This window comes from Spea bombifrons, chromosome 3, assembly GCF_027358695.1.
Source record: "Spea bombifrons isolate aSpeBom1 chromosome 3, aSpeBom1.2.pri, whole genome shotgun sequence".
NCBI lineage: Eukaryota > Metazoa > Chordata > Amphibia > Anura > Pelobatidae > Spea > Spea bombifrons.
In genome coordinates, this window is record NC_071089.1 from 117,128,474 (window position 1) to 117,140,537 (window position 12,064).

Consider the following 12,064-nt stretch of genomic DNA (forward strand, 5'->3'; position numbering starts at 1 on the left):
GTATTTTACACAAATACTTTTTTTCTTACAAAAGAGGTGTATTATACTCTAGATTTTATTTTAGGTTTAAACAATCCAGATGCCCCCTCAAACAAATGTGTGCTACCCTTTTGGATCCAAACAGCCACAATCTCACACGACCACATTTAAAAAAATAAATAAATTCCACCTTAAATTATAGGCACGCACACACACGTCTACTTATAAGAGTCTTCTCTGAACTAACACGGCGAGAGAGCTGTGAAGAGTTATGTGGTCACTACTTGGCAATGAGCTTCTGTTGTGGCAGGTTGAGAAGAATAAAAGAGCAGAAGATGGATTACTCCAAATAGAGATCAGACGGTATGGCTTGGACCCACACCAAACACTGAGCATAGAGGTTGTCGGGGACATTATAAGAACCCCGGCAGTCCCTTTAATTGTGTTTTCTTAGCTTTATTGACAAGTTGCTACTTCTTTTTATGCCGCCATCTTGAATCGCCTTCACGTCTGCGGTCATCCACAGAAGGAGTGGGTTGAAAGTTCTGAGTTGTTGTTGAGATAATGGTCTCTGCTGCTGCGGCTGGGTTTCCACCTTAGATTAGACGGGAGGAATTAGACACGCTGCTGAGTATTTTCCTGCGGAGAGCTGCCAAGAAAGCCTGCCCTCCGCTGCTCGTTGGAAGGGAGAGGATATATCCCCAGCATAGTGTTTCCTGCCTGATAACGGCGGCAGGATGTCACAGGGTCACCTTCGGCTCCTAGATTTAAAAACGAGCTCCAAACTGTGATTGTTTATGCTAAAAAAACTCAATCCGCAAACCCGACGTCTTCCAAAACCCAAACAGCTCTCTCCGCTGGGGCCGCTCTCCCTGGGCTCAGGAAAGAAATTCCCAAAGGGGACGGGGCCGCTACTTTGAAGTGAGTGGCCCGAAGAGGCAAACAAATAGTTTAAGAAAAGGTTATTTCACCCCAGCCTGGAGAAACAGTACGGCATGTTAACAAGGAGGAAAATTACGCAACGTAGAAGCCACAGAGGTCCCTCCCTGGATAAATCAAAGCTCACATGTATGACATGTAGAACATATTTGGAGATTACAGTCATCCTAACAACAACAAATAGACATGAGTCCGCAGAGAATGTCCTTCTTCACTGGGTTAAAAGGACAACTCAGCCATCATATGCATTCGATAACGGGGTCCCTTTAAATGTTTGTGATGCCCCCCTTGCAAGATAACGGGGGGGGGGGCTGCATATGTATTTGCCCCGCTGTCCACTCTTCGGCTATTACCCTTGTAGAAGCCCCTGATGAAACGCATCTCGTTGCATGCGATTCTCTGCCAGTCAGCTCCAGCGAATGGGGGTCTATTGAGACCTTACTTACAAAGTACTATCATATATATTGCTTTAAATGGGGGCTCCCTGGGACACGGGAATGTCCCTTTAAAAGTATTTTATACACGTGTAAACAACACATCTCTCTCTCTATTACTCTATATATGTAATGTAAGGTTCTACTTTACTGAGAGGGGGTAGATAAGTGGAACAGCCTCCCAGCAGAGGTGGTAGAGGGTAATACAGTGAGGGTATTAAACATGCATGGGATAGACATACGGCTCCTGAATCTAAGACGAGACCAACGACTGATTAAGAAGCGAACGGAGATGCAATTCTAGCTGTAGTTCTCTCTGCTGATAATTATTGATGCTTTTGGGGTTATTTCTAGTAATATCTGCTCTTTTGGAATGGGATTTTTCTGTCAAGTCACGCGGATCGTGGGCAGCACGCACTTTAATGTCAAGTTAAGAAATACCTCCGAGCCGTTCTCATGGGCTTTGAGCAGATAAGTAGGTAAAGTAATGGAGAAAGTATTTGGGTGGAGGTTTCAAGAAGGAAGGGTAGAAAGAAAAAAAAAACCTTGTGAACGTTTGAAAGGGGAGTGCTGCCGAGAACCGGGCTGACACCACCGCCAAGCCGGACGTGATCAACGAGCGCACAACAGCAACTTATACTTATCCCACTTTACATATTAACTAACAAAAGAGTGCCTAAACATCATTTACTGATTTATATATAGTGCAAACATATGCTGCGGCGCTGTACAATGGTTAATGACATTATATATACATAGATAACTGTGCACAGAGTTTTACTGTAATACCCCCCAGCGCTGTATACAGTAATATAACCCCCAGCGCTGTATACAGTAATATAACCCCCAGCGCTGTATACAGTAATATAACCCCAGTGCTGTATACAGTAATATAACCCCCAGCGCTGTATACAGTAATATAACCCCCAGCGCTGTATACAGTAATATAACCCCCAGCACTGTATACAGTAATGTAACCCCCAGCACTGTATACAGTAATATAACCCCCCCAGCGCTGTATACAGTAATATAACCCCCAGCATTGCATATACATTAAGAAGATGTTAAATTATTTGTGATACAAGATACAGGATCGAGTGTTTTGAGGTTATGATTCGCATGTCTCCAGATGCACAACCTGTAAAGATGACCTCATAATGTAGATAAAATGTGGAACTTCCTGCAGCGCAGGTACACACTTGCAAATCAAACACATAAGCCAAGAAAACGGGTTCATTAAACAGCTTTTATCTCTCGATGATCTGAAATGTCTTAATGCAGCACATCGGCACAACTAATATATTCACCCACGGAGCCAATGAATCTCGATCGGGGATCCAGGACATTCTAAATACATAGACATTCATATGAAATTGTTCCCCCTTTGCAGATATAACGGCTCCCACTCTTCTGGGACGGCTTTCTACAAGAACCCCCAGCTCAACCTCATCGGACACCTTTGGGATGAACTGGAACGGAGATCGCGAGCCGGGCGTCTCGTCCAACATCAGTGTCTGACCTCACAAACGCTCTACTGGATGAACGGGCAAAAATCCCACAGAAGCTCCCCAAAATCTCCTGGAAAGCCTTCCCAGAAGAGTGGAAGCCGTTATATCTGCAAAAGGGGAACCAACTTCATATTAATGTCTATGTATTTGGAATGTGATGTCATCAAAGCACCTGTTGGTGTAATGTCAAGTGTCCCAATACTTTTGTCCGTATAGTATATATATATATATATAGCTTTGTCCCCCGGCCCCCCCTCTGGTTACATATCACACGCTCATACTATAATATTCTTATCCGCACGTACAGGGCTTTCTCATTAACGCTGCTCGCACTGTGCGTGAGCTGCCACGTTATTACTATGGGGGTCCGGTAACATCGTGTTACGTGACCCCACTGCATTCCCTTCTGCCACCACATCAGACAGGGGACACAGAGAATCTGCTGGCAGATCGGCCCCATCCGGCCCCCGTCTAGTCGCCCATTACTCCTGCTGTAAAGACTCAAACCCTAATCAGTCGTTGGTCTCGTCTTAGATTCAGGAGCCGTATGCCTATCCCATGCATGTTTAATCCCCTCACTGTATTACCCTCTACCACTTCTGCTGGGAGGCTGTTCCACATAAAGTTTCAACATCAAAAATTTTTTGCTTGCAAAGTTAGCTATAAATAGATTACCGAAAGAGTTCAGAAACGTGAGAGAGAGAAGCAGATACCGATTCTTCATTAAGAGATTTCCAGCATGACAAAACACGCACGCTATACCCTCTCTCTCCTTAATCCAGCGCGTAGAAATGCCTTCCGGCTCCTTGTGTTAAAACTACTTTATAAATCACTTTATACAAAACTGAAAGATCAAATCCTAGAAAGTATTGAGCGATCGACTTCGTAAAAAAAGAAAAGGCTTAAATAAAAATTTTAAAGAATCATGATGCAAAATATTTAAAAAAACACAACACTTGGAACCAAATTTTTCCATCCCTCGACAAAATTTTTCTATAATACAAAATGCATATCCTCATCCCAGGCATGTTCTAAATCCATCGATGTACTAACCGGTACCACTTCTGCTGAGTGGCTGTTCCACTAATCTACCACCCTCTCGGTAAACCTTCCCTACATTGCATCTAAGCTAACAATCAGTGTACAAATATGCCCCGGCTAAACGGTGCATCTCTATAAAACACGTGAAATCATCTGTGCGCCGTCACTTGTTCCTAATAGAGAGAATACTTTAACGAGAATATAAATCCCTTTCACGGAATCGCGTGAGATCACAACATGTAACGGTGTGACGCTGCTTAAAGCACCTTCATCACTCCCATCACTCCTGTGTTCCAATGGCCCTTTATCACTCCCATCACCCCTTTGTTCCAATGGCCCTTTATCACTCCCATCACTCCTGTGTTCCAATGGCCCCTTATCACTCCCATCACTCCTGTGTTCCAATGCCCCTTTATCACTCCCATCACCCCTTTGTTCCAATGGCCCTTTATCACTCCCATCACTCCTGTGTCCCAATGGCCCTTTAGCACTCCCATCACTCCTGTGTTCCAATGGCCCTTTATCACTCCCATCACTCCTGTGTTCCAATGGCCCTTTATCCCTCCCATCACTCCCGTGTTCCAATGGCCCTTTAGCACTCCCATCACTCCTGTGTCCCAATGGCCCTTCATCACTCCCATCACTCCTGTAGACTGTTCTTTTGCAAACAGGACAATATGAAAATGTAATGGGACCACACAGCGTGCCAGAGACAGGGGCAGATTTTATATTATGATCTATAGTTCTGTATTAAAATATGCAGAAAGTAAATACCGTTAGTTGATGCTACATAAAGAAAAAATAAGTAAAATATTATTATATATTTAGTATTATTATATGCATTATTATATAAAATATATTACTATTATATATCATTATTTTTATTAGTATTATATCATTACTAATATACGTATTATTACTATATATATATATATATTATGATATTATTACTAATTTACATATTATTACTATTACTATATATATATATATATAATGATATTATTACTACTGTACATTTACATTACTATATATATATAATTATATTATTACTAATATACATATTATTACTATACGTATATAATTATGATATTATCACTAATTCACATATTATTACTATTACTATAAATATTATCACATGTACACATACATTATTATTATTATATATATATATATAATTATGATATTATTACTCATATACATATATATATATTATTATGATCTGTGTAAAGGTGTATTAGAGCAGCGGAGCGGCACGGAGACCCGCGGCGCGCCCTGAGCGTTTGGTACATAAACCGACAGGTATCAGGTATAATTTGTAATCCGGCAGTCTCTGCCCGGGGGCAGGGCGCGGGCCGGGCGGCGAGAGACTTTCCATATTAAAATTACACAAACACAGAAAAACGTGTTCTTTTGGTATGATTTGGAACATATCTACTTAATATCACGCCTATCTACACAGCAAATACTGGAACGTCCCGCACCCATACTGCTATAGTCAATCATTACCGCCTTAAAAACCAGAGGAAACCCCCAAATGTCATGCAGCCCTGTCACCTTAATTAGATAGGTGGAACAGCCTCCCAGCAGAAGCGGTAGAGGGTAATACAGTGAGGGTATTAAACATGCATGGGATAGACATACGGCTCCTGAATCTAAGACAAGACCAACGACTGATTAAGGTTTGAGTCTTTACAGCAGGAGAAACGGGGGCACTAGACGGGGGGCAGTATTTTGGGAAGACTGCGTTGGTGAATGAGCAGCCGGTTGGTTTATACATTTACACCCGGCATATACTCCAATTACAGCGAACCGCGGCTCCTAGCATGCTCAGCCAGCCACTGGAGTAAAATACCAGGCATTGATCCGTTAGTCGGTTAAACTGGTTTAAAGTGCTGGGAGTTGGAGTCCACAGTGTCTTGTGAGTCACAGGATATCCGTATGACTTTTGAAGGGACCGGGTTACCGGCACCCTGGATGTTTGTTACCCGTGTAGCGGATACACAAGGTTACAGATAACGCCTACACGACCAGTTCAGTGATATGTTGCCGAGCAACAGTAGCGCGGGAACCAGCGCGCTACATCCGAGTACACTGAATAACGCGGCGCACGGGGCGTGTTCTAAACACCAGAGACATAATGGCGTTGTGCTTGTCGTTGTCAGCGCGGGCGCCATTTTGGAGTCGTTCTCTTTGAGTAAATAGTTTACGTAAATCCCGTATAACATAGTCAGTGTCTAGAGCTCGGTCGATGATTGTGGCGCGGGGTAAGACTGGAGCAGTTATCTAAAAACAGAATGCAGCTGCTGACGGGATCCGATAACTGACGGCAATGACGCAGGAATTGATGGAACTGGAAGGATGGTGAGCGCCTCACAACATAGCAGTCAGGATGGCCGAGCGGTCTAAGGCGCTGCGTTCAGGTCGCAGTCTCCTCTGGAGGCGTGGGTTCGAATCCCACTTCTGACAGCTCTACTTTTTTTCCCAACTCTATATAAATGATTCAAATCATATATATTGCCTAAAATTTAAACATTTGTAGTTATCATGTGCAAGTGAGAATGTGAGAATTGTATCTTTGTTTAATGTAAAAAAAGTCATGTTTTACTAATTATGCATCAAAGTGAGACTCCACCTATATTTACAGTTTAAATAACAGAAAACTAGGAAAATATTGCAACCCCCCCAATCTCTTTAAAAGTGGAGCCGTCTGCCTATCCCATGCATGTTTAAATTCCCTCCCTGCATCTACCAATTCCACTGGGAGGCTGTTCCACGTATCCACCACCCTCTCAGTAAAGTTAAACTTCCTTACATTCCACTGGAGCCTCTGACTCTCTAGTGTTAGATTCCGGCCTCTCGTTCTCCAAGATACACGCGTGTCGAACGCACAGACTGATACGTCATGTTACATGCCACAAGAAACGGACATACGTGTATACGGAATGACGTATGTTTGCCATCCTCTCACTCACTGATCACATCGAGTGAAACGTAACGGCCTAATGGGTAGTAAGCACGCTGCCACCCCAGTGGGGCGGCGGATCGGTTGAGTGAGTGGTGCTCCAGGTCAGAAGCCCACCGGCATTTGCCAGATGGCTAGTCAAGGCCTGGTGAGGGAACGTGCGCCATTGTCTTCTCCTGGAGCCACAGTCTATGGATATGTCTTCCATTCCAACAAGGAGAAGACTTGGACCTTCTTGGGCCCTCCAGAGAGGGGAGGCGCTCGAGTCGTCATGGTGACGGAAAAGGTCAACCCCCGTCACCCACCAAACGCGCATTCAGTGACCCCCGGCTCCTCTGAGGGATTATATCCCTCACACCATCACTGACACATTGTTTCTGGGACCACCGAGACCGTCGTGAGGGGCTTCTGGGACCACATGGAGGTCCGGCCAGACCAGGCTGTGTTATTTGGGGTTGGGAAGGGGTATAACGGGGACTTCACGGGGCGCAGAAGCACCCGGACTTTTTAAACGACACTTTCGCTCCTTTTGTCACAAGATCTGTCTCGTTTCTGGCCAGAAGAAGACAATTTGATGGCTGGGGCCGGAAGATCTGGATCTCCAGAAGGTCTGGATAGAGCTTCACTTTACAGGGAGGGTGGTAGATAAAGGGAACTGCCTCCCAGCAGAAGTGGTAGAGGGTAATACAGTGAGGGTATTAAACATGCATGGGATAGACATACGGCTCCTGAATCTAAGACGAGACTAATGACTGAATAAGGTTTGAGTCTTTACAGGGCAGTCCAGAAGGGCCGAAAGGGGCCGATCTGCCGGCAGCATTGCGTTATGTGACTTCTTTTCCCCCGTCTGGTTGCGGGTGGCACGTAACGCGGCCGCTTCTCACCTCACATGTTGCCAAACTTGCTTTTTCGCAAGCACACAGGTAATAATTTAGTGTGACGCCTCGGCCGCGCATGTACGGCTCTCCACCTCCTCTGGCAATAAACAAGGATATGTTTGAACTTGTTTTCGCTGCCGGCAAAGGGTCACGGGGTAACTTCCTCTTCTGAATTTCTTTTGGCTCCTTCTGGCCTATAATTACCCCCCCCCCCCATCGCACACACACACACCCTGTACATCTTCCTACACAATAACACACCGTGTTCTAATCACAACACCTTCTTCATACGCAATCCCTTGCCAAACCGTCTCAGCCGGGCCAAACACGTCCCGACGGCGAGAATCTGACAGCCGGCACAAGGCCTGCGCTCACAAGCTCGCACTTTTCTTCTATGATTCCGAACACCTCCTTTGATGACCACCTCTGCTGGGAGGCTGATCCACTTATCTAACACCTGTTTAATAAATATTTCTACATCTATGCCCTCTGGTTCCAGATCATGACCTCTTGTTCTAGCATTTCTCCTACTTAGAAGTACTCTAAAGCATGCTACGCACTATTCACTAAATACGTTCTAGGTAATCTTTTGCCCGGAATCCAGAATTTGGGGAATTTTAGGACTATTTGGTATAAAATAATAGGAATTCCCCCGAAGATTGGAAGGATTGGGAACGTGGAACCCACCCAGCCTATATAGCTGCACCAGGTCCTGTGCTCGGCAGCATGATAAAATGCCAGGTTAAGCAGCTGGGGGACTATTATAAGGCCATATTAACCCCTTAAGAACAATGGGCGGTCCCTAAACCCATTGAAAACAATGCATTTTGAGCCCGTACATGTACGGGCTTTGTCATTAAGGGGTTAATAGCACGCCGCTCTGCTGGGTGTCCAAGTTCTGGAGGGGCAGGAGTTACTTGGAGTACCTGGCGCATGTTGTATAGACCCCCTCCTCGGGGAACAGACGTATAGAACATGCGCCAGGGGCCACTAAGCACCAGGGGCCTCAAAACCCATCAGAAAATCAGAGGGCCTCGGCTTGACTCAACTGCACTTAGTTAATAAAGCCTTTTCTTGTCACTAGCAATCTTCAGAGGTCCTTTAGACGATTGGTTATGTCACGGCATAGCTGCCAACTATCCTAAGATTGGATGTAAGTCTTGAGCTGGGCTGCATCTGAATTTGGGGGTTTCAATCAGTGAAAGTGTTCTCCAGAAGCGTTACTTAACCGTCCCCTCGCGGGACGGAAGCCTCATCGAGCCGCGTTTCAGAGAGGCAAAGAAATAGTCTTAATAACCCTATTAGCTGATCAGCCGCCCTGCAGATGGCTGCTGGCTAATCCGCTTTCTGGCCACCGTAATCCATTTCAAAGTGACCACTCACAGAGATCGGGTTCCTTTTTTTTTCCCCCTCTCGCGTGGATCGGCAAACATGTCCCACCGAGAAGCGGGAGCCGACGAAGGATCCGCCGGGCGAGTTACCCGTCAGCGCTTCTTTTATTGAGTCGTTAAATTAGGGGCGGATTATCTAAGAGAGGATTAATGATCTAAACCGTTCCATTACTGCAGCGAGGATACCGGTAAGTTTATTCTACTAATTGTTTGATACATGATAACAAATATGATGTGGCCCTAGAGGGATAAATGGAGGAGCTTCCCAGCAGATGTGGTAGAGGGGATTGAAATTGAAACATATTTGGGAACCGAAAAACCTTTTCGGATGTATTTGGTGTAAAAGTAAGGGAAGCTACGGTGGCAAAAGTATCATACCAACCGACAGCAACCAGGGATAACGTAATGGGGAGGAATAATCATCTTACTGTTCTGCAATCTTACATGTTGGGGTAACGGGTTTAACCATTTGAGTGCCAAAGCCATTCTGCGTGAAGGATTAGCGCCTTCAAATGAACTGCGCCCTCTCACATCCCGCAAACCCGACGTGGCCCCAAGTTTTTTTTTTGTTGAGTCATGTGATTAATTGAATGGCGTCGGCTCCTCCAGATCCCCTACATCCCAAAAACATCAAGCAAAGCATTGTCCTTCAGGGTTCTAAATGCTCAGCCCGGAGCCCAGACGCGTTCCTCGCCCCCAGCTCCGGCCCCCTGCTCCGGCCCCCTGCTCCGGCCCCCAGCTTGTACTTTCCCAGCCTTCACCGTCCATCAGTCGGTAAAATACTGGTTTAGATCATGGCGGGGGAACCCAACGTGAGACTGAATTCCCATCATGGTCAAAGCCATTTTTGGGGGCCCACCTCGGCTGGGCCGGTCACTGGACGAGGCAGCTGCCGGTGCCGCCTCCTGGACTTAACTGAGAAGGGGTAGAGGTTCATTGAAACGTGTATCAGCTCCTGACTCCAAGACGAGTCCAAGGACTAGACGGGGAACGGGTCCTCTCTACCGGCAAAGAGGTCTTCTCTACCGGCAAAGAGGTCTTCTCTACCGGCAAAGAGGTCCTCTCTACCAACAAAGGGGTCTTCTCTACCAACAAAGGGGTCTTCTCTACCGGAAAAGGGGTCTTCTCTACCAACAAAGGGGTCTTCTCTACCGGCAAAGAGGTCCTCTCTACCAGCAAATGGGTCTTCTCTACCAACAATGGGGCCATCTCTACTGGCAAATGGGTCTTCTCTACAGGCAAAGAGGTCCTCTCTATGGGCAAAGGGGTCTTCTCTACCAGCAAAGGGGTCTTCTCTACCGGTTCTCACGACATGTTGTGGGGGCATTAGACATTTCGTCTCGGACCGGACCTGAGGCTCACCAGATCTAAGCTGGAGTCCCCTGCAGGTCCTTGTTCTTCAGGACGGAGACGCGGTTACAATGTATCCGGTTTATAGAGTATGACGATTCTTATCAATAAAGCCATTAGAGGTCATCATAATGAATCTGAGACCCTCGCGGCACCCAGCGCGGGGGAGGGGTGCAGGCAGGCCCCGATTGGCCCTGGACTCGCGTGGCCGTGCTTGTGTAGCTCTCAGCCGCGCACTTCCAGCTATTGGCCCGCGGGCCGTATCGCCCAATCAGACGCCCGGAGTACCAGATGACCGACCGGGGCCCTGACGCTTTTTAAATTAACCGTTTATTAGCCCGTGTTTATTTTTAAAAATGTGTATTCGTGCACAAATGGAACTGCAGCTTTAGTGAAATGTTGTATTTGTTATGCGGCCTTCCTGCCTTTAGGATGAGTTTTTCTGGAGACTCGGAAATAACGTTTGTTGAAAGAGTGGTGTATAAATGGAGCAGCCTCTCAGTGGAAGTGGCTGTTGAAAGAGTGGTGTATAAATGGAGCAGCCTCTCAGCGGAAGTGGTAGAGGCTATTGTATTCTACGTTTCTATTCTTCTATTGGGTTTTGTGTTAATAAATGTTCATTTTTTGTTTATTCGCGGTTCATTGATTGAGAGCAGTTGTGAAAGGGTTAAACGCTGGCGTCACATCAGGGCGTTCCGCTGCTGCGACAATAATGTGACCCTAATCTTCAGGAGTATCTGACCTTATTAGCGTGCCTCGTGTGGGGAGATTAGCGCTGGAAACCTGACTCAACAGGACACGGAATACACATGTAACGATCACGTGATGAGCGCAGCAACTATTGCCATTGCCTTCAGGACCTCAGAGGTCTCTTCTTCAGAAACGTTCACGCCATCTGAACAAGAGGCCTCTGAGATCCTTTGCATCTTCTTCCTTGCTGCACTAAAGAAAAGCACCAAGAGCGAATGCCCAGGGGGCCGGTGGCTGAAAGGGCCACATACCTAAACGAGCTGCCCCCGAGACCCTTTAATTATTAACCCTTCAATGGCCCATGGTGAAGATTCTATGTAGTGATTAGCCAGATGTGTTACCCAAAGTGGCTCTAATACCAATCGCCATGGAAACCTTAACCTGTCATTATTAAGATACACTTACTTGAGTCACCTGCATTCAAGCAGGGAGATCAACCATAACATACCGGGAGCAAAAGCACCAACTGGGAGTCTTATTTATGATCCCAGCGGGGAGAATAGGAAGGAGTGGGCTCCAGACCCTGAGAATCGGCCCCTTCACCCTGAGATTGGGGCAAAAACCCTGAGAGTTCCCATAGCAGCAGATCGGGCCTTGTGGTGTGTGGCCACCGGCCACGTGCTACGTGGGTACAGCGCTACGGAATACGATGGCGCTATATAAAACAGTAAATAATAATACAATTGTAAAGTGCGGCTGCTCTGCTATCCCCCTCTAAAAGCCCCCGTAATGTGTATAGAAACGGCTTTATCTATTAAATGACGGGGGAGAAAAAAACATTATTCTAATAAACGCTTTATTCGGCTGCATGAATAGCTATGAATTAGTAGAA

The 12,064-nt window shown here is 46.0% G+C and overlaps 1 non-coding gene across 1 annotated transcript; it reads left to right on the top strand.

Annotated features, from left to right (window-relative positions):
* The first annotated feature begins 6,284 nt into the window (after window positions 1-6,284).
* TRNAL-CAG (transfer RNA leucine (anticodon CAG)) lies at window positions 6,285-6,367 on the top strand. Its single transcript has one exon. It is a non-coding gene; the product is annotated as a tRNA-Leu (tRNA).
* The last annotated feature ends 5,697 nt before the right edge of the window (window positions 6,368-12,064 follow it).